General features: G+C 41.9%; 1 pseudogene across 1 annotated transcript in view; it reads right to left on the reverse strand.

Moving 5' to 3' along the window:
* The window catches only part of LOC146986570 (cell adhesion molecule CEACAM5-like), a 363,100-nt pseudogene that overhangs the window by 75,661 nt on the left and 267,583 nt on the right, over positions 1–19,856 (reverse strand). Inside the window, exons 4-5 of the transcript XR_015036053.1 lie at positions 10,752–11,027; positions 10,377–10,649 (exon numbers count right to left, since the gene is read on the reverse strand). The product of XR_015036053.1 is annotated as a cell adhesion molecule CEACAM5-like (transcript). The remainder of the gene's footprint in view (positions 1–10,376; positions 10,650–10,751; positions 11,028–19,856) is intronic.

Consider the following 19,856-nt stretch of genomic DNA (forward strand, 5'->3'; position numbering starts at 1 on the left):
GTCATCTGAAGTTTCATCAATTATAACAAGGAAAAGCATCATTTGTTTTTCACTCCTGATCTGTTCATTCACCAATGATAGCACAGAAAGGATAAGAAAGCCATGGGTAATTTACAATAATTAATTTTATCTTGAGGTCTCTAGAGGTAGCAGAAAGCTGTCACCACCTTTATTAACCCGTCTGGTCTCAAAGGCAAAAGAGTATCCAGCACAGAGACAGGTAGGTGTACAAATCAAGTCTTTATTGAAATGAGAAGTAATTCATTAAAATATGGGACCTCCAATACCAACAAGCCCCTCAGAGGGCAGCCCCACTGGGCCAGGCTGCTACTCCACAGCCCTGCAGCACACACCAAATGAGTGAGAGTTTTAAACTGGGAGAGACACTGCACACGGTACTAAATGCACAGGAACCTGTAAACTGTACACAGGGGAAACTCAGTATCACAACATACCTAAATATTGACCACTCTTTTGTGAGCTCATTGTGAGCAGGTCATAACTTCTATCAACAGGGCTCCCTAATCAATCAGAGCTTCTGGTGTCAAGTTATTGAAACCTCCAGCACTAGCACAGAAACTAACAAGCCCACGTCTAGATAAACATGTAAATGTCTGAGATATTTGAATGATTTTTACTGCCCACTCAGGAGAAGATTATCAGTCACCAATTCTCCAAGAAAACTCTCCCGGAAGTTCACATGGGGACAAAACACTCCCATAAAATTAAAATATGCACTGCTGTTAATCATTAACGACAGACAGACACACTTTCAAATGGCAGAGAAGAGGATTGAGCTGTAAAGGTTGCGTTATTTGTTTTTATGTTGTCAAACCACGACAGGGTTCATATAGTTATAATGTCCTCTTATATTATTTTATTACTGTAAAGGACAATTCCAGGCAAATTCAACCTGGGGCTATGGTTTCCTAATAATTTAGGTCTAAAAGAATGAATCTGAATATTTTCTTTTTAATAGCTCCTGTTATGCAGTAGTTCTGTCTGTCCCTGCATTGCCACAGCAGCGTGTAAGAGAAGCGGACGGATCTTAGACTTAGACCTATAGACTTTATTGTTGTTGTTGCGCAAGCACAACAAAATTGGTCGCAATCCCAGGTGCAAAAGTATAAATACAGCAGTAATAGACTATAAATTAAAAACAATAAATTCAAAACTCTAAAAAAAAAAAAAAAAAGGATCCCCTACACATACACACACCATACATATTGCACATTTACTTAGGCATTTAGGGCAGCAACAGCTCTTGGGTAAAAACTGTTCTTTAATCTGTTTGTTTTTGCTTTAAGAGCCCTGTATCTCCTGAAGTAAACAAACCCCTCAGTGTATGTTCGATTCGAATCGCCATCTGACGTTGTCAGTGGGGGGAAAAAAGTGGTTTGGTGGGATGTGAACAGCCTAAACAGCCTAAGATCCGTCCACTACGTATGCTGCTGTGACAATGCAGGGACAGACAGAACTACTACATAACAGGAGCAATTAAAAAGAAAAATCTTCAGATTCATTCTTTTAGACCTATTAGGAAATTATAGCCTCAGGTTGAATTTGCCTGGAATTGTCCTTTAATATAAACATTTGTAAGAGAAATGAAGTCACTAATTTACCAGAAAAAAATACTTGCAGATTTGAAAGAAAGCATCTCACTAACAAACAGTGACGGACTGGCCATAGGGCAATATGGGAAAATACCACAACGGCTGCATTATGATGCGGCTGCTGCGAGTTGTCTGTGTGATGACGTGGCCGCGTCAAGATGTAGCCGTGCTGATGTGGCTGCATTAAAAAAAAAAAAAAAAAATGTTGTTTGGGGCCAGCTGTTTACGGCCGGCCAACTCTAAAAAACTGACAACACAATAATACATTGGGGTAATAGCTCACCTAGTAGGGCTGCTTGCCCTGTGAGCAAGATTTATGGTCCAGTCTTTGTACAAATCCTGCTATTGGAAACTAATGCATTTTCTTGTCTCATCATCATTATGATCACTGCTACGTATATACTGTATATACACACATAGTGTTTGTGTAATGTGTGGCCTCTTTCTGTCAAAAATGACAGGGCCTCTTTTTGGTGCCAGTCCGTCACTGCTAACAAACATGAAAATATGTGTGCTATATAGATTGGAAAAGCACAAGTTAGTGAGGAGGTGCAGCAGGAGCACAGCTCAAATTAATTTAGTTGGTAGAGAATCCATGAAAAAAAGTAACATTTCAAAGTTTGTACCAATAACAGGAGCAATTAAAAAGAAAATCTTCAGATTCATTCTTTTGGACCTAAAATATTAGGAAATTATAGCCCCAGGTTGAATTTGCCTGTAATTGTCCTTTAATATAAAAAATTGTAAGAGAAATTAGGTCACTAATTTACCAGAAAAAAATACTTGCAGATTTGCAGATTTAATCATTAACAAAAATTGGTAGAGAATCCATGAAATAAGTGTTTTTTTGTTTTGTTTTTGGAAACTCGCAAATTTGTCAGTAGATATATAGATCATTACATTCTTTTATTCGCTGTAACAAGCTTGGAGAGCTCACCTGTGATGGCTCCAATGATGATAATGTATATTAACACAGCTGCTGCCATTTCCTCTGCAGTATCACCAAATAAACAACAAAAAGAATGATATTCACTCCTTGCCCTTCCCTCTGATGATTTCAGTGCGAGAGTGTAGTTTTCAAGTATGAAGGCAGTATGAGGAAGTAACCTGCATTGGACTATTGACCCTTCTTGGTTTCATGCAATAAAAACATAACTTGCAGTGTAGTTTTCAAGTATGAAGGCAGAATATGAGGAAGTAATCTACAATGTACTGTTGACCCTTCCTGTTCTCTTCTTGCACATAACTTGCACCAACTCATTTCACCACAACAGGGAGACATACTGCAGCTTTTGACCACAGAGCTAAAGGGGTTTGAAGACGGTTTGAACTGCAGCACGGAGGTAAAGGTCCTGTTCATGAGTCATTTATTAGGACAGTCTCAGGCCTAGTCCACACGAGCCCGGGTATTTTTGAAACCGTGAACATATGTTCCCGGTTCTGTCCACAAGCAACTGCGCTTTTTGACACTGAAATCATGGACTTTTGGAACCGGAGTCCAGGGTGGGGTTTTGGGCTGGGGTTGGTTTCAGCGGGTGCGTGTGGACACGGCAACCGCGATTGTTTTTCTCGTTTACATCATAGCTGCACACATGCTGATGTAAACACTGCTGCTCAACAATGTATGGAACAAGACTGACAAAACAATCAAACAACACTCAAGGCTTTTATAATGGAGCATATCAGCATCAGTGACACCAGCCAGTGATCTTTTTCTCATTTCTGTTATTTTGTGCGTTCTGTCCATCACTATCAGACAGTGAGTGGGTCATAGCTGCTCTTCCTCCTTAGGCACAACCAGGAGAAAATAGAAACATCAGTCATAACTGTTTATCATGACATAATGTAGGTGAAATAGATTCTTCATCATTGTAGTGACATATTTCATCTCCTTTTGTGTAAAGGGAATAATACATGACAATTAGAGAACTGAAGGGGTCAAAGTATTGGGTACAGGCAAACAGGTAGTTTATTTTCAATCAAACAACATGTTCAAAAACATTCATTGTCAAAATGTAGGAGAGGAATGAACAAAGTGGTTGTTTTGAATAAACTGAAATACAACAAGACAGACTAAACGTTTATAAATGAAACCCTTTGTTACAAACAGTCTTGTGCACACCAAAGCGGTCTTTAACAGGTGCGTAGGTGGAGCAGAGAGCATCAAAAGAAAAGAAAGAAGGAAAAACACCCACACACTGTCTTTAACATAGGTACATTTATTAATGTTTCAGTCTTGGACCTTCCTAAGGTAGATGCAAACAAAACTCATTAAGTGGAGGCAGAGATCTCGACCCACACCTGAATCTCATTAGTGATCAACAGGCTCTGAGCTGAGTGAACTCCTCCTCTGTCAGTCAATAACATTTTTGGTTTCACAGTTAAGATAATATACATTATTATGGATAATGGAGGATCCTTGCGTTTATGTACAAGATTGCTTCAACCTCTGCCCTCAAAGCTTTCCTTTCTTTTTCTCTCTCTCTTTTCCTTTGGTCCTTTTATTTTGTGTCCTTGTCTCGTTTTATATGATTGTTAGTTGTTTAGGGTTTTGTTGTTTGTATGTTCAATAATGATTTGTATGGACTGTTTGGTAATTTTTTAAACCAAATCAAATGAAATAAACAGTTGATCACAAAAAGAAATGCTATAACACACTACAATCAATATAATAAACATTAGAAATGATGACTAAATTGCACAATACAGGAAAGACTTCCTACATGTACCATGAGAGACTCTTAATGAGTGAAAATGAGGTACGTCACTCAGCTCTGTTATCAGGTTTACATTTAAATACAAGGTTATATTATTCCAATATTTGCATATAAATACAAACTAGTGAATTATAAAGTGGTAAATCAAGGGTTATGACAGGAACTGCACCAAACAGACAATAGGGAAAATCTATCCTGTACAGTCACTGTCATACCTGGACAAACATACTGTAATACATAATCACTATACAATATATGAGAAGCTAAAAGGAGTAATTCCATTTTATCCACATAACCTCTGTCCTAAATTAGTGCCTCGAGTAAAAGGAAAACATTGGCAAGTCTATCCACAGTGGCATTGACTCTCCAGCTTGGTGAAGAGGGCCCTGGCGGGGATTGAACCCACACCTCCCGGGTAATAGTCATGCGCGCTTGCCAGTCAGCCAAAGGGACAACCCCTTGGAAAAGTAGCCAGGGCACATGATCAATTGGAGGCATAGTGACAGGAACCTCAACTGTCACATCATGATTAAAGTCATTGAAGTGAACAGCAACAGGATAATCTCTATCATTTCTTCTGAATTGAACTCTTATATTCACTGATCCTCTGCTTAAGTTGTCTGGATGTGCATTGATGCAAATACTCTTAATATAAAACATTTTCCTGTGTGTGGATGAGTGAAAGAATTTGTCTGAACAGTGCTGTTACTCTGAGCACAGTGTCCACAACGGAAGTTGCTGCATATGGGATTTAACTTGAAAATCTGCATGATCCAGATGATCTCTCAGAGAAGAGAGGAGGATCTTTAAATGTTGTTGCCAACCTGGGGTCAGAGCTAAGAATATGCCAATGATTTGTTTTTTTTAGATAGATTTAATAGTTTATGAGTTAGGTGGTTACAGAAGTTACTGAAAACTCCCTCTCTTCTCTCTTGTTTTTTTCAGTAAATCGGAATGAGATTTACTTAGCACTAATGTAAAAGCCTTTTCTTTTTTTAAAGTAGATTTCAGAACATACAGTATGACGTCATGTCAATTATAAATTGATTAGGAGGAATAGCAGTACTATCTCTGCTTCCTAAATAGAAGCAAAGAGCTTAAAGAAGCTTAAAAACTGAAGAGATGAGGGCTTCACTACAGAGATTCCTGGAATACCCTGGTTGCCGTTTTTCACATCTTTGAGTATTTATTTAATTTCGTTTTAATTTCTTCGTCCAGATAGAGACAGAGTGAGTGAATTTTTCAGGGTTTGGCGACATTGCTGGACAGAGCGATGTCGCACGTGGCATGTCAGAACAGGCTGATATTGTAATCACTTTTTCTGGCTCACTATAGGGTGTAATATGGGACCTTTAACAGGTCATTAAAGTGTTGATGTTTATAACTGTTTCTACCCTTTTCATTAAATCAAAAAAGAAAAAGAAAAAACTAATTACATTGAAACGTACCTTACAGGAAAGATCATAGAGTTCATTTTATGGTCTCGTATACTGGTGAAATGTTCACATATGTTTTTTCTTCTTGTTCTATGCAAAGCAGAGAATAAAACAAAATGAAAAAAACTAAAAATCTTTTTGAAAGATTGTCCATCATTGCAATTTATTCATAAAAGTCTGAGTGACTGTAATGTCAGATTAAATCACTTACCAGTGTTTGCTGGTCGGGGACCTCTGTTATTTCTAAATAATAGGAACAAGGTATTGTTAAACTGTGGCCAGTTACATGTGAGTTATAACACTAGCAGTAACAAGTATGTTTTCCATGATTTAATGAAAAAGATTCTCACACTTTATTAGCATAAAGCATGAGTCCTTACCTTTGCTGCAGGTCAGTCCCTCTCTGACTTTTCTGTCTGTCTCTATTGTGTCTGTAAAAGCATTATCTTTATTATTATTATTATTATTATTATTATTATTGTTGTTGTTGTTGTAATTGTAACAATTTATTTAAATTCTTGCATCAGATTTTTTTTTTTTAAATAATGCAGGAATACCGGATTTTGTTATGCCCAGCATCCTAACCCATTTATCTGATGTCATAATAAAAACAAATTTTTCGACTTACTTTTTTTTCAAAAGAACAAACACAAGAACAACACAAAGTGCAATTACGACAAGACAGCCGATTACTATTCCAGCAATGCAGCCAGCTGAACAGCCTTGTGGTGGTGGTGGTGGTGTTGGTGGGTCTATAAATAAACATAGGATAAGAACATTTCATACCATTTTGTAAATATGCAATGTATCACATCTGTTTTAATAACTAAACTGATCAGTGCAGTGTGATGCTTCAGCAAAAAAAAACTAATGTTTTGCTAAAGAGCAGCTGAGTGGAATATTGCTTCTTAAGACAGTGTTGTCTCAGTAACTGAGAATAAATCTACCTCATGAAGAAAAGGTGTGTAAGACAAATCTTCAGGAAGTGCTACTCTTTGGACAATCACACGTATAATAATGTCATCTAAATGCAATATGCAAGAGTATCAACAATATGAACGTCCAACACTGTACCTGGTGAAAGAGTTACAGTCAGTTCATGCACTGCAGATGAATTTCTCCCAGTTATACTATTCATCACTTCACAGGTGTACTTTCCACTGTCAGAAACATCTTTGATGTGTTTCTTCAGCACAGCAGAAGTGTGCATCTCTGTCTCATTCAGTTTCCAGGTGAAACTAGGAGTCCAACTGAGAGAGAGAGTTAGTTAATGTTAATGATATTAAAATGCACATTATTTTACAATGTTATATCTGAAAAGTAAATTTACGATATACCAATAAAGTAAATGTACACAGTGTACAACAAGTTACTTACAGATAACGGTCATGTTGTATTTAGCTTCATCACTGCTAAGGGGGTTGCTGAGGATACATGAATATTCTCCACTGTCTGTTTTCTTTAGAGACAGAAAAGACAACACTCTGCTCTCGTTGTAAAACATCATGTTGTCACTCTCAGGCCTTGTCCATACGAGCCCGGGTATTTTTGAAACCGGAGTTTTGCTTCGCGTCCACACCAGTGGTGTAATAAAAACACTCCGTACACACGCAACCGTGAAATCCGCTACCAAGTGACGCAGTGCACATGTGGAAGGCTGTTTTAACCAATCAAAATACAGTGGAAACCGCTTATGGATCAAAAGGCTTGGGACGGAATCATTTCTATACAAATGCTGTTTAAATAATTCGTTATCAAGAAATCCGCTTATAGTGTTCATTTTTGGTCATTTTATGGATGTAAACATGCAATAATTTAATTTAATGAAAATGTGTAGCCTATATTTATTTTATTTTCGGCGATGTCCCTTTGACGTGCACTGCTGCAGCAGCCTGCACATGTTGCTGCGCTGTGTCTTGACTCTTGTGCTGTGTGTTGTGCGCTGTGTTGTTGTGCTGTGTGCGTCACCTGGCTGCTGAGCCACATCTGTCGGTGCGGCGCAACTCTGGCTATTGTGTTGTCTGTCAAAACATGTATGAATGAAACATATCCACTTTATATCGACCGAGGACGTCACGTACATTTTCGGCTTTTGGCTCGTTCCTCATCTCCGCATAGGCTCTTTTTATCACTACATGACAGCAGTGACCCCCCCCCTCCCGTCGTAGCCTACCCGGTCTGACAGTGACATAGGCTATTGCCTGTTCATTCATGAAAATCATCCCGAAAAGCTCTCAATCAAACAAGGTGGGGAATAAGAGACTGCGGCGCTACTGTAGTAGTTCTGTAATTTTAAAAACAGCTGATCTGTAGCGTCACTTGTTACTGTAAATGATGCTGTGTGGAAAACCAGCTGTGGTCTGTGATTGAGGGTGAGTTTGGAGCTGACAAGAGGATCGCCCTGACAACCGTTTCCTTATATTTTTCTCATCGAAAAACTATACAAATAGCATTTAGATGATGTAAAAAAAAAAATTTTTTAAAAGTGATAAAAATCCACTTTGTCACCTCCATTTTTGCGAGCTCACCTGCAAACCGCTGCAAACAACCTCTGCAGCTGCAGTGTTTACATCAGCACGTGTGCAGCTATGACGTAAACGAGTAAAACAATCACGGTTGCAGTGTCCACACGCACCCGGTGAAACCAACCCCGGCCGAAAACCCCACCCTGGACTCCGGCTTCAAAAAACCACAGTTTCAGGGTTCCAAAAGCACGGTTGCATGTGGACAGGACATACAACCGGGAATATATGTTCACGGTTTCAAAAATACCCGGGCTCGTGTGGACTAGGCCTCAGTCAGGTCTGCTCCATTCTTCATCCACTTCCTGGTGAAGACAGAGCCAGCAGCCTCACAGGTTAAGTTGACTGAGTTTCCCTCTTCTGGCTGGTTTGTTGAAGGTGTGACAGAGGCGTCCACTATTCTCTCTGTTTGATGAAAGATAAATGATTAAGTGAGAGAAATATGGAAACAGGAACAAAATTATCAAGTTACTGAGAGTTGACAGAAGGAAGCTGAGGTTTGTCTGTGTGAAAGTCAACTTCCTGCTATCCAGGCTGGCCAAACTGGATCAAGAGCCACCTTTCTGTGTTAAAGTGTTATTTACGAAGCTGTGTGTTGTTTCCCATGTAGAGGGGAGACAGAGAGCCGTGTGTGTGTGTGAGCTGCATCCAGGTGCAGGGTGAGGCTCTCAAGCTACAAGCTAGAGTAAGTGAGCACATGATTTTGCTTTCTGAATGTATTGTAAGTTCAGTAAAGGTCACGGTAAAAACATATTTTGCAAAGAGATATATAAAAATGTAGGCCTACATTGAAGTTAATTCATGGTGTTTATTAATTTAATTCATGAAGTTTACTGAGTTAAAACCTGATGTGTACTGTAAAATGTGTCTGATAAAATGAGGAGAGTGGCTTAAAAATGTATTCATGCTAATTAATGTATTTTATTTCCTGTTTACATAGGAATAGGCCACTGCTGTTGTTTGTTTTGGTTTGTTTTGCCTGTTTGTTTTGTTTGTTTTACTTATTTTGTACTGAGACAGTCAGAAGAAATTAAGGAAAGACACAAGAATTTTTTTTTATTTTTTATTTTGACTGTTACAAGCAAATCTCTCAAAATTAGAGAATTAATGCTGTGCTTGTTTGAGGGCAGTCGGGGTATTGAAGATCCTACTAAAAAATATTTTTGTGTCCGGTCTCCTCCTTCGTTGACCTGGCCACATTATATTGCCCCGCTACCCCATGATTGAAGGCTATGCTGCAATCATCTTAAACCCAGCAGAAATGCACACTTTATTGTAAATAAATGGTGTTCTCCCTTTTTACTTCAACCCTGTGTCTTGTTATTTTAACTCAACGTGGTTCCCAACCAATCCAAGTTCCAGAACCTTTTAACTTTTGTTCTTAATTGTGTGGTGTGACAGTAACAAGTGGATTGGGTGCCATCATGTGGCGTCCCCCACGCTGTCCACTGATGCCACCTATCTATTCAGGCTGGCCAAACTGGATCAAGAGCCACCTTTCAACAGCCTGTTAAACTGTAATCAGAATCAGCACCTGCATTCTTATTGTATTTAGACTGCTTAGGCTCATGAGAGGTCTGTGGTGGGGGTTTAGGCTCTCTCTTGCACGCACACACACACACACACACATTGGAGAAACCTCTGTTCATTTGTTTGGTCGTTATTCTGATGTGAATAAAATCACAACTTTTTCATAGGTTGTTATGTTACAGTTTCCTTGAAAGGATCGTAACAATTATCATACAGTATGTCCACAGATAATATGCTTGCACTGTTGGGTAGCAAGAATATACAGTAGTAGCACACCTACTTTTCTCCCATTTGGACTTTTCAAGTTACTTTGTGCATTCAGCTAGAAATGATTTGATTCATTCATTCATGAAGTTGGGTCATGAAATGTTAAGATTTTGGCAGTTTTCATATGCTATGATATGATCTTTGTGGTTTATACTGAGACGTCTTTTCACTTGTCACTCTTTATTTGTTCCACAAGTCTATATTTAAGGAGGTTTTTTATGTTACTTTGATAAGTACACATCTAAATCGAATATATACAGTATTTTGTATAAAATATGAAATCAAACTTACTTAGGACAGAGATGACTGAAGGTTGAGATGTTTCATTTCTCATAGTTTTGTTGTTAAAGGCCTGACAACTGTAGTTCCCACTCTGACTCTCCGTAATGTTCATAAGTCTGAGCTCTGATCCAGGATCTGATCCAGCCATGGGCTCTTTATTCAGAAACCAGGTGAACTGGGCAGTGGGTCTGGAGTCAGCTGAGCACATCAGACTGATGTTTGACCCTTCCTCATAGTAATCTTGTGATGGAGATTTTGTTGAACGTGTATTTTCTGGGCCAACTGAATGTAGGTGAAAAGAAAAAAAAATCACTAATGTTAGCAGCATGAAAAAAGACACATGTCATTCACACTGACTCATGTACAAAGCAAACAAAGACTTACAGCTGATGGAGAGAAGCACTGGATCACTGGTGTCACTATTTATTGTATTGAACACACGACACCTGTATGGTCCCTGGTCATAGCGGGTCACATTGACTATAGTGAGAGTGGAGCCTCCATCAGTGATGTGAACTCTGTCACTGGCTGTGACCTCAGAGCTGCTGTTCAGCCAGAGGAAGGAGGGGAAGGATCCAGAGGAGGAGCAGGACAGACGGACAGAGCTGAACTCCACCAAGTCTGTGCTGCTGGCAGTTAGTGTTGTATTGGAGACTGGCTCTGTGGTTGAAAAATACACTGTAGTTGCCATCATGAAATAAAGCAACAGACAATAACAAATAATATCATTACAACGATGAAGAATTAATTCCATCTAAACCATGTCATGATCAGAAATTATGTTGAGGTTTAAATTTTCTCATGATGTAATCATGCAAAAATATCTGCTCAGTTTTTTGTTTGAAGAATAATAATCTTTCTAGAATATAATAGCTACTATACTCCATATTGTAGGTACTATATATGTATATCATTTGTATGAAATAATCATAAGTTCAAACACCTTCTCCAATTATGTTATATGTTTAGACAGTCTGTAGTAAGTTTATTGTCCTGAGTCAGTTTTTGGTGGTGGTGACCAGTGTCTCAGTTGAACACTTTATTACAGTAATGTAGAATATGTTGTAAGAAGAAGAAGAAGAAGAAGAAGAAGAAGAAGAAGAAGAAGAAGAAGAAGAAGAAGAAGAACAACAACAACAACAACAACAACAACAACAACAACAACAACAACAACAACAACAACAACAACAACAACAACAACAACAACAACAACAACAACAACAACAACAACAACAACAACAACAACAACAACATCATGATGGCTTTAAGTGTATTTTCCATAGATTTTACATTTGCCCATAGTCACAATAGTTGAATAATAGTGTCCTGAGTTAGTGTTTGATGGTGGTGACCAGTACAGTTGAACACTTTATTAATGTAGATTATGTAAGTGACTTACCCAGCATTTCCAGGTTAGTGGTGTTCTCTTTGAGGCCGTTTGGGTTGATAGTAAATGAGCAGATGTAGTCTCCCTCGTCAGTTTTCTTAACCTCACTAATCTGGATGGAAGGACTGGCCAGGTCTGGTGGACTGGATGAGAAGCTGACTCTGTCCTTCAGTGGTCCCTCAGGGTAATTGGGGTCAGTGTTTGGGGCAAGAAAAGCAATGCTGGTCTTCTCCCCGTCCTTTGGCTCATAGCTCCATGTGACCTGTGGTGGAGCAGACTCAGGGTCAGTGGTCAGGATGTGTTCAGTGACTGAGAAACACAACAGGCCTCAGTCATCATGCTGTTGATAAGTGACACTGGAGTGTTTTGTAGGGCAGCATCACCGGAGAGGAGCTAACAAATATTTTATTTTACTACAAAATTACCTAATTTGTGTTGTGAAATACAGTATAAAGTTGCATCTTCATTAAATAGCCAATATATTTTCACTTCAGATGTGAAAGTTGTAGTCCAAAAACAATCTGAACATCTGTGAGCTGCACTGTCAGACTTAGAAGTTCATATCATAAGATATGAGTGTGTGAGTATGATGGTATAAAAAGTTATCAAGTCCTAACTGAAACAAAGAAAACGGCATCATGTATCTGACCGCAATAATGTTAATCCCAGTTGCATCAGTGAGGGCACAGCTCAGGTTGACTGTCTGGCCAGGATAAGAATACACCTTTGGCTCTACGTCCACTTGCTGACCAGTCACTCCTAAAAGAAAGAGAAAGAGAAACATTTATGCCTGTTCCCAAACTAGGAAAAGGAGATAAGGAAAAGATGCAGGTATCTAGTACAAAACCTGCTGATGACAAATTAATGACAACAGTGTGGAAGTGTCAGAAGTCAGAAGTTTGACTTGTCCAGAATAAACTGGAGGAGGCACATATAGTTTAAGACAGACTGTAATGAAAACTTCATAATGTTATCCAGTGGTAACAGAATCACTGATGAGAAAGTCAACATGTAAAATAAAAACTACTGGAAAAATAACAAGAAAGGGTCATATAATCTCATGGGGTTGATAACTCAAGATTTCTTCTTTAGTTGAAATCACCAACATCCAAATTGCTTCCAGAAAATAATTAAAATATAGTGATTAAAGGGATAGTTCACCCTAGAATGATATTTCGCTCATTATCTACTCACCCTCATGTTGACTAAGGGCTGGAAGAAGTTTCAGAGTCCTCCGTGGCTTCTCTGAGTTACAGGGGGTCTCGGCATAGCAGTGCATGTCCATATAACGGTTGCAAAGGGACACCGGAGCTCTTCGTAAAAAAACACACACAAAAAAACATCCAAATACCTCCATGATGCTCGTATGTAATGTCCGTCTTGTGCTGAAGCCCCAAATTGCGTAATTGTCCCGAAAAAAATTAAATAAGTCTATATTTTAACCCTTATTACTCCAAGTCATTTTTTGCTACTTTTTGCCCGCCTGGTCTTTTTGTCTATTAATGCATGTATAATCTCAACCCTTCCATGTACAGTCAAGTAATAAACATTTACTTTTTCAGGAAATCCTGGGCTATCAAAATACATATGCTGAAATGATCTCACATGAATGGATTAATAGTTATATGAGTATAAAAACAAAAGAAAAAACAAAACGGAAATTGAATATCACAGAATTTAAGTAAAAAAACACAGAGATCAACAATGAACAAGCTTTTTCATTCTCAAATATGATTCTCTCAGGCCTTAGCTATTAGTAGAAAAAAATCTAACTTTCTAACATACACACAACAAAAAATATTTATATTTTTTAATTTTTTCTCCACTCGTTTTTCACTCAGAATGTGCACTTAGCACAAGAATACTAAGCACATTCCATACAGTGCATGAAGCTAAGCTTGTGTAGGCTACGTTTCCATGTGCAAAGGTTGTGTGTAAATGTTTATTTTTCTTTATTTTGGCCATGGGGGATTATTATTCCTTTGTTTTCTATACGGGCAACTATCTTACTTCACGTTGATCTTTGGCTGCTCCTGATTGGATGTTACCGTCATCAAAACAAAAGAAGAAGAAATCGGAGCATCTGATTGGTCGAGGGGCCGACCGGAAGTTGTCATCGTTTACATCCGGCCTCAAAATGGAGGCCCGGTAATACACGTCTTTATCATAAAACGTAACAAATAATCACATTATCACGGAGTTATCACATTGGATTTACTTTACAAAGTTCCCGAAAAAAACGCTGCACTTAACGGCTGGATTGAAAATCTTCTCGAAAGGTTATAATTGCCCCGAGCCCACGATAGATCGCCCAAAGAGTAAGCTTTTGATAACAATTTTCCCCAATAAGTTCTGTTCATAGACTGTAAAAAGAATGGACGTAGCGTCCGTGACGTCACCCATTGGTTTGGGGGAGTCTGTTTTGTGCCGCTACTACGGGGGTTTGAGCCGCGCCATGTTGGATTCTACTTGCCATATTTGGAGCGGTGCGGCCGTTGGCCGGCCGAGAGCCCGCCCACTGGCCTCGTAGCAGCGGTCGCCGGACCTGTCACTCAACGGTTCTGCGCCCTAATTGGCCAGAACTTTAAACCTAATAACAGTAAAACGGTAGAGTTTAAAAAAAATTCACCCCCCTCAGAGTGTGTGCGGGGGTAGAAACTATCGGTTGAGACCAAAAAAATAAAATGTACCAGGCTGTAAATATGTTTTTTTAAGCTGTAAAATCGGCTATTTTAACATGGGGCTCAATTGGAGTTGCTCCCTTCTGGAGCCAGCCCCCAGCGACAGCCCAGGGGATTGCAGCTTTTTGAATGCGGAAGTGAGCTTCACTTCTCAGACCGACAACTGCCCCCTTGGTTCTGTTGTGTGGTTTCTGAGATACTCTGAAAAGTACCGACGCTGACCTGTGGGGGCGCCGGCGCCCCAGCGGAGTCCTAAGGGTTAAGCTTGTTTGTAGCGGAAGCTTCTCGAAGCTCCTCTTCCTGGTCCGTCCAAATCTCGCGTGATTCGCAGTAACCGCACTGACGCATGCTGACACCGGCGCAAATCACGCTTCGAGAAGCTTCCGCTACAAACAAGCTTAAAATATAGACTTATTTAATTTTTTTCGGGACAATTACGCAATTTGGGGCTTCAGCACAAGACGGACATTACATACGAGCATCATGGAGGTATTTGGATGTTTTTTTGTGTGTGTTTTTTTACGAAGAGCTCCGGTGTCCCTTTGCAACCGTTATATGGACATGCACTGCTATGCCGAGACCCCCTGTAACTCAGAGAAGGGACGGTGGACTCTGAAACTTCTTCCAGCCCTTAGTCAACATGAGGGTGAGTAGATAATGAGCGAAATATCATTCTAGGGTGAACTATCCCTTTAATATATTTACTAATCTCAAATGTTGTTGTCATAATAACTGCTAAACAGCTGAGGCAGGTTTGTGATAGTGGCTTACTGTAAATGTTTGTATTGGTCTGTAGAGCACTGTTGGCTACTAGATGATATTTTGACAAGGACTAGTGAAAATGTTAGAGCTCTTAAATTTGAGGGTTAGGTGGAATTAATTTGAATAAGATTTTTTTTATTTAGATATTTTAAATTCTTCTCAAGTGAAATTACAATCGCCACATCACAGTTGTATTCCTCTGTTAATCAGTCCAGTTATAGTTTGTTTGTCAAGACTTATAGCACCTAAAATCAGTTCTGTATCTGTATATGACACATGTGAAATACTGTATGTGTAGGAGCTGTGAATAAATTACGTGGTTTTTTTTTTTAGCTGAGTTTAATATCTTTTTTTGTTGTTGTTGTTGATGTTGTTGTTGAAACAGTTTAACTTCATTAAAAAATTCTGTGAGTTTCTTTAGCAAGACAGTTTTCATTATGTTACAGGGAAGTTCCCCTTTTATACACAGATTAACATCACTTCATCATTTTTGTCTGATGGGACATCACTATAACCTCATAAATTCTTGAGCTCTGGCCAAAATGTGCTCTGTGCAGTAACTGTGACCTTTAACCTTTGAGGCTTATTAATTCATCTCTTAGCAAAAATGTGCATGTTTAGACTAATATGAGGGAATTCCTTCAAGGTGGATTGGTATTGAGGTATCTCGTCCTCAGCAATGAGAGAACTCTGCTGGGTCAGAGCTCATTTCAGGATTATGATGTGTATCATAGCTTGTTCCATGTCATCTGAAGTTTCATTAAAGCAGAAGTAAGCAGAATGTTTGTGTTAATATAAGTCTTAAATACTGTAGTTATATCTTCCGACAGCAATCACTTACATAGAGTGTTTGGTCTGAAACACGGGTCTGTCAGTCACTCTGCTCTGCTGTAAACCGAGGAGAAAACGTCTTGTGCACTCACTTACTTTTATCCGACAACCTTTATCCAATGAGGATAGAGAACGGCATGAAGGGCTGTGTGTGCAGCCAAGGGATGCACGTGAATGTGGTGACGTAGGGACGAGGACCAATAGATCCACGATGAGGGCGGGGGCTGCTAACTCCATCGGCTGACAAAAAGTTAGCCAAAACGACCGGATCGCTTACTTCTGCTTTAATTATAACAGGGAAAAGCATAATTTGTTGTTCACTCCTGATCTGTTCATTCACCAATGATAGCACAGAAAGGATAAGAAAGTCATTGGTAATTTACAGTAATTAATTTTACCGCCTTCGGGTCGGGGATAGGTCTCTCACTGTCGTTTCGGCCTATGGGCCGAACGGCAGTGCAGAGTACCCGGCCTTCCTGGAGGCCCTGGGAGGGGTGCTGGAAAGTGCCCCAACTGGGGACTCCATCGTTCTGTTGGGGGACTTCAACGCTCACGTGGGCAGCGACAGTGTTACCTGGAGAGGTGTGATTGGGAGGAACGATCTGAACCCGAGCGGTGTTTTGTTATTGGACTTCTGTGCTAGCCACAGTCTGTCCATAACGAACACCATGTTCGAGCATAAGGGTATCCATCAGTGCACGTGGCACCAGGATACCCTAGGACGGAGGACAATGATCGACTTTGTAGTCGTGTCATCTGACCTCCGGCCGTATGTCTTGGACACTCGGGTGAAGAGAGGGGCTGAGCTGTCAACTGATCACCACCTGGTGGTGAGTTGGATCCGCTGGCAGGGGAGGAAGCTGGTCAGACCTGGAAGACCCAAGCATATCGTGAGGGTCTGCTGGGAACGTCTGGCAGAAACCCCTGTCAGGGAGGTCTTCAACTCCCACCTCTGGGAGAGCTTTGGCCAGATTCCGAGGGAAGCCGGAGACATTGAGTCTGAATGGACCATGTTCTCCACTTCCATTGTTGACACGGCCGTCCGGAGCTGTGGCCGTAAGGTCTCCGGCGCCTGTCGCGGCGGCAATCCCCGAACCCGGTGGTGGACACCGGAAGTAAGGGATGCCGTCAAGCTGAAGAAGGAGTCCTACCGAGCGCCAAGCGGACGGCAGCCCGGGCGGTCACGGAAGCAAAAACTCGGGTCTGGGAAAAGTTCGGGGAGGCCATGGAGGAGGACTACCGGTCAGCCTCGAGGAAATTCTGGCAAACCATTCGGCGCCTCAGGAGGGGGAAGCAGTGCTCCGCCAACACTGTTTACAGTGGAGGAGGGGAGCTGTTGACCTCGACTGGGGATATCGTCGGGCGGTGGAAGGAATACTTCGAGGATCTCCTCAATCCCACTGACACGCCTTCCGTCAAGGAAGCAGAGGCTGAGGATTCAGAGGTTGATTCATTCATCACCCAAGCTGAAGTCACTGAGGTAGTCCGGAAGCTCCTCAGTGGCAAGGCACCGGGGGTGGATGAGATCCGCCCTGAGTACCTCAAGTCTCTGGATGTTGCGGGGCTGTCGTGGCTGACACGCCTCTGCAGCATCGCGTGGCAGTCGGGGACAGTGCCTCTGGACTGGCAGACTGGGCTGGTGGTCCCTCTCTTCAAAAAGGGGGACCGGAGGGTGTGTTCCAACTACCGGGGGATCACACTCCTCAGCCTCCGGGGGAAAGTCTATTCCAGGGTGCTGGAGAGGAGAATTCGGCCGATAGTCGAACCTCGGATTCAGGAGGAACAATGCGGTTTTCGCCCTGGCCGTGGAACGCTGGACCAGCTCTACACCCTCCGCAGGGTGCTCGAGGGTGCATGGGAGTTTGCCCAACCAGTCCACATGTGTTTTGTGGACTTGGAGAAGGCTTTCGACCGTGTCCCACGTGGCATCCTGTGGGAGGTGCTCCGAGAGTATGGGGTCGGAGGCCCTCTGCTGAGGACTGTACGGTCCCTGTATGACCGGAGCAGGAGCTTGGTTCGCATTGCCGGCAGTAAGTCAGACCTGTTCCCGGTGCGTGTTGGACTCCGGCAGGGCTGCCCTTTGTCACCGGTTCTGTTCATTATTTTTATGGACAGAATTTCTAGGCGCAGCCAAGTGCCGGAGGGGGTACGGTTCGGGAGCCACTTGATTTCATCTCTGCTTTTTGCAGATGATGTGGTCTTGTTGGCTCCCTCGAGCCAGGACCTTCAGCATGCACTGGGGCGGTTTGCAGCCGGGATGAGAATCAGCACCTCTAAGTCCGAGGCCATGGTTCTCAACCGGAAAAAGGTGGCTTGCACCCTCCAGGTCGGGGGAGAGTTCCTGCCTCAGGTGGAGGAGTTTAAGTATCTTGGGGTCTTGTTCACGAGTGAGGGGAGAACGGAGCGCGAGATCGATAGGCGGATCGGTGCGGCGGCCGCAGTAATGCGATCATTGTATCGGTCCGTCGTGGTGAAGAAGGAGCTGAGCCGAAAGGCAAAGCTCTCGATTTACCGGTCGATCTACGTTCCCACCCTCACCTATGGTCATGAACTCTGGGTCATGACCGAAAGAACTGGATCCCGGATACAAGCGGCCGAAATGAGTTTCCTCCGCAGGGTGGCGGGGCGCTCCCTTAGAGATAGGGTGAGGAGCTCTGTCACCCGGGAGGAGCTCGGAGTAGTGCCGCTGCTCCTCCACATCGAGAGGAGCCAGCTGAGGTGGCTCGGGCACCTGTATAGGATGCCCCCTGGACGCCTCCCTCGTGAGGTGTTCCGGGCATGTCCCACCGGGAGGAGGCCCCGAGGAAGACCCAGGACACGCTGGAGTGACTACGTCACTCGGCTGGCCTGGGAACGCCTTGGGGTCCCCCCGGAAGAGCTGGAGGAAGTGTCAGGGGAGAGGGAAGTCTGGGGTTCCCTGCTCCGACTGCTGCCCCCGCGACCCGGACTCGGATAATGCGGCGGACAATGGATGGATGGATGGAATTTTACCTTGAGGTCTCTAGAGGTAGCAGAAAGCTGCCACTACCTTTATTAACCCGTCTGGTCTCAGAGGCAAAAGGGTACCCAGCCAGCACAGAGACAGGTAGGTGTACAAATCAAGTCTTCATTGAAATGAGTAATTCATTAAAATATGGGACCTCCAATACCAACAAGCCCCTCAGAGGGCAGCCCCACTGGGCCAGGGTGCTACTCCACAGCCCTGCAGCACACACCAAAGGAGTGAGAGTTTTACACACACACTCTGTGAGAGACACTGCACACGGTACTAAATGCACATGAACCTGTACGCAGAGGGAACTCAGTATCACAACATACCTAAATATTGACCACTCCAAATTGTGAGCAGTCATAACTTCTACCAACAGGGCTCCCTAATCAATCTGCTGCTTTTTAACGAGCTTCTGGCATGGTGTCAAATTATTGAAACCTCCAGCACTAGCACAGAAACTAACAAGCCCATGTCTAGATAAACATGTAAATGTCTGAGATATTTGAATTATTTTTACTGCCCACTCAGGAGAAGATTATCAATCACCAATTCTCCAAGAAAACTCTCCCGGAAGTTCATATGGGGACAAAACACTCCCTTAAAATTAAAATATGCACTATCCCCTGTCCTTCCTTCCTTCTTCTTTGGAGAAGGGTCTGGCGAGCGAGACTAACAACAGACAGACACACGTTCAAATGGCAGAGAAGAAGATTGAGCTGTAAACGTTGTGTTATTTGTTTTTATGTCGTCAAACCATGACAGGGTAAATTTCGGTAACCCTTTAATTTCCAGGCCGTTAATTACGTCATAATATCAAGAAATTACCCAGAAATAAT

The sequence above is a fragment of the Trachurus japonicus genome, chromosome 6, assembly GCF_045865225.1.
Source record: "Trachurus japonicus isolate A0001 chromosome 6, Traja_1.0".
Taxonomy (NCBI): Eukaryota; Metazoa; Chordata; class Actinopteri; order Carangiformes; family Carangidae; genus Trachurus; species Trachurus japonicus.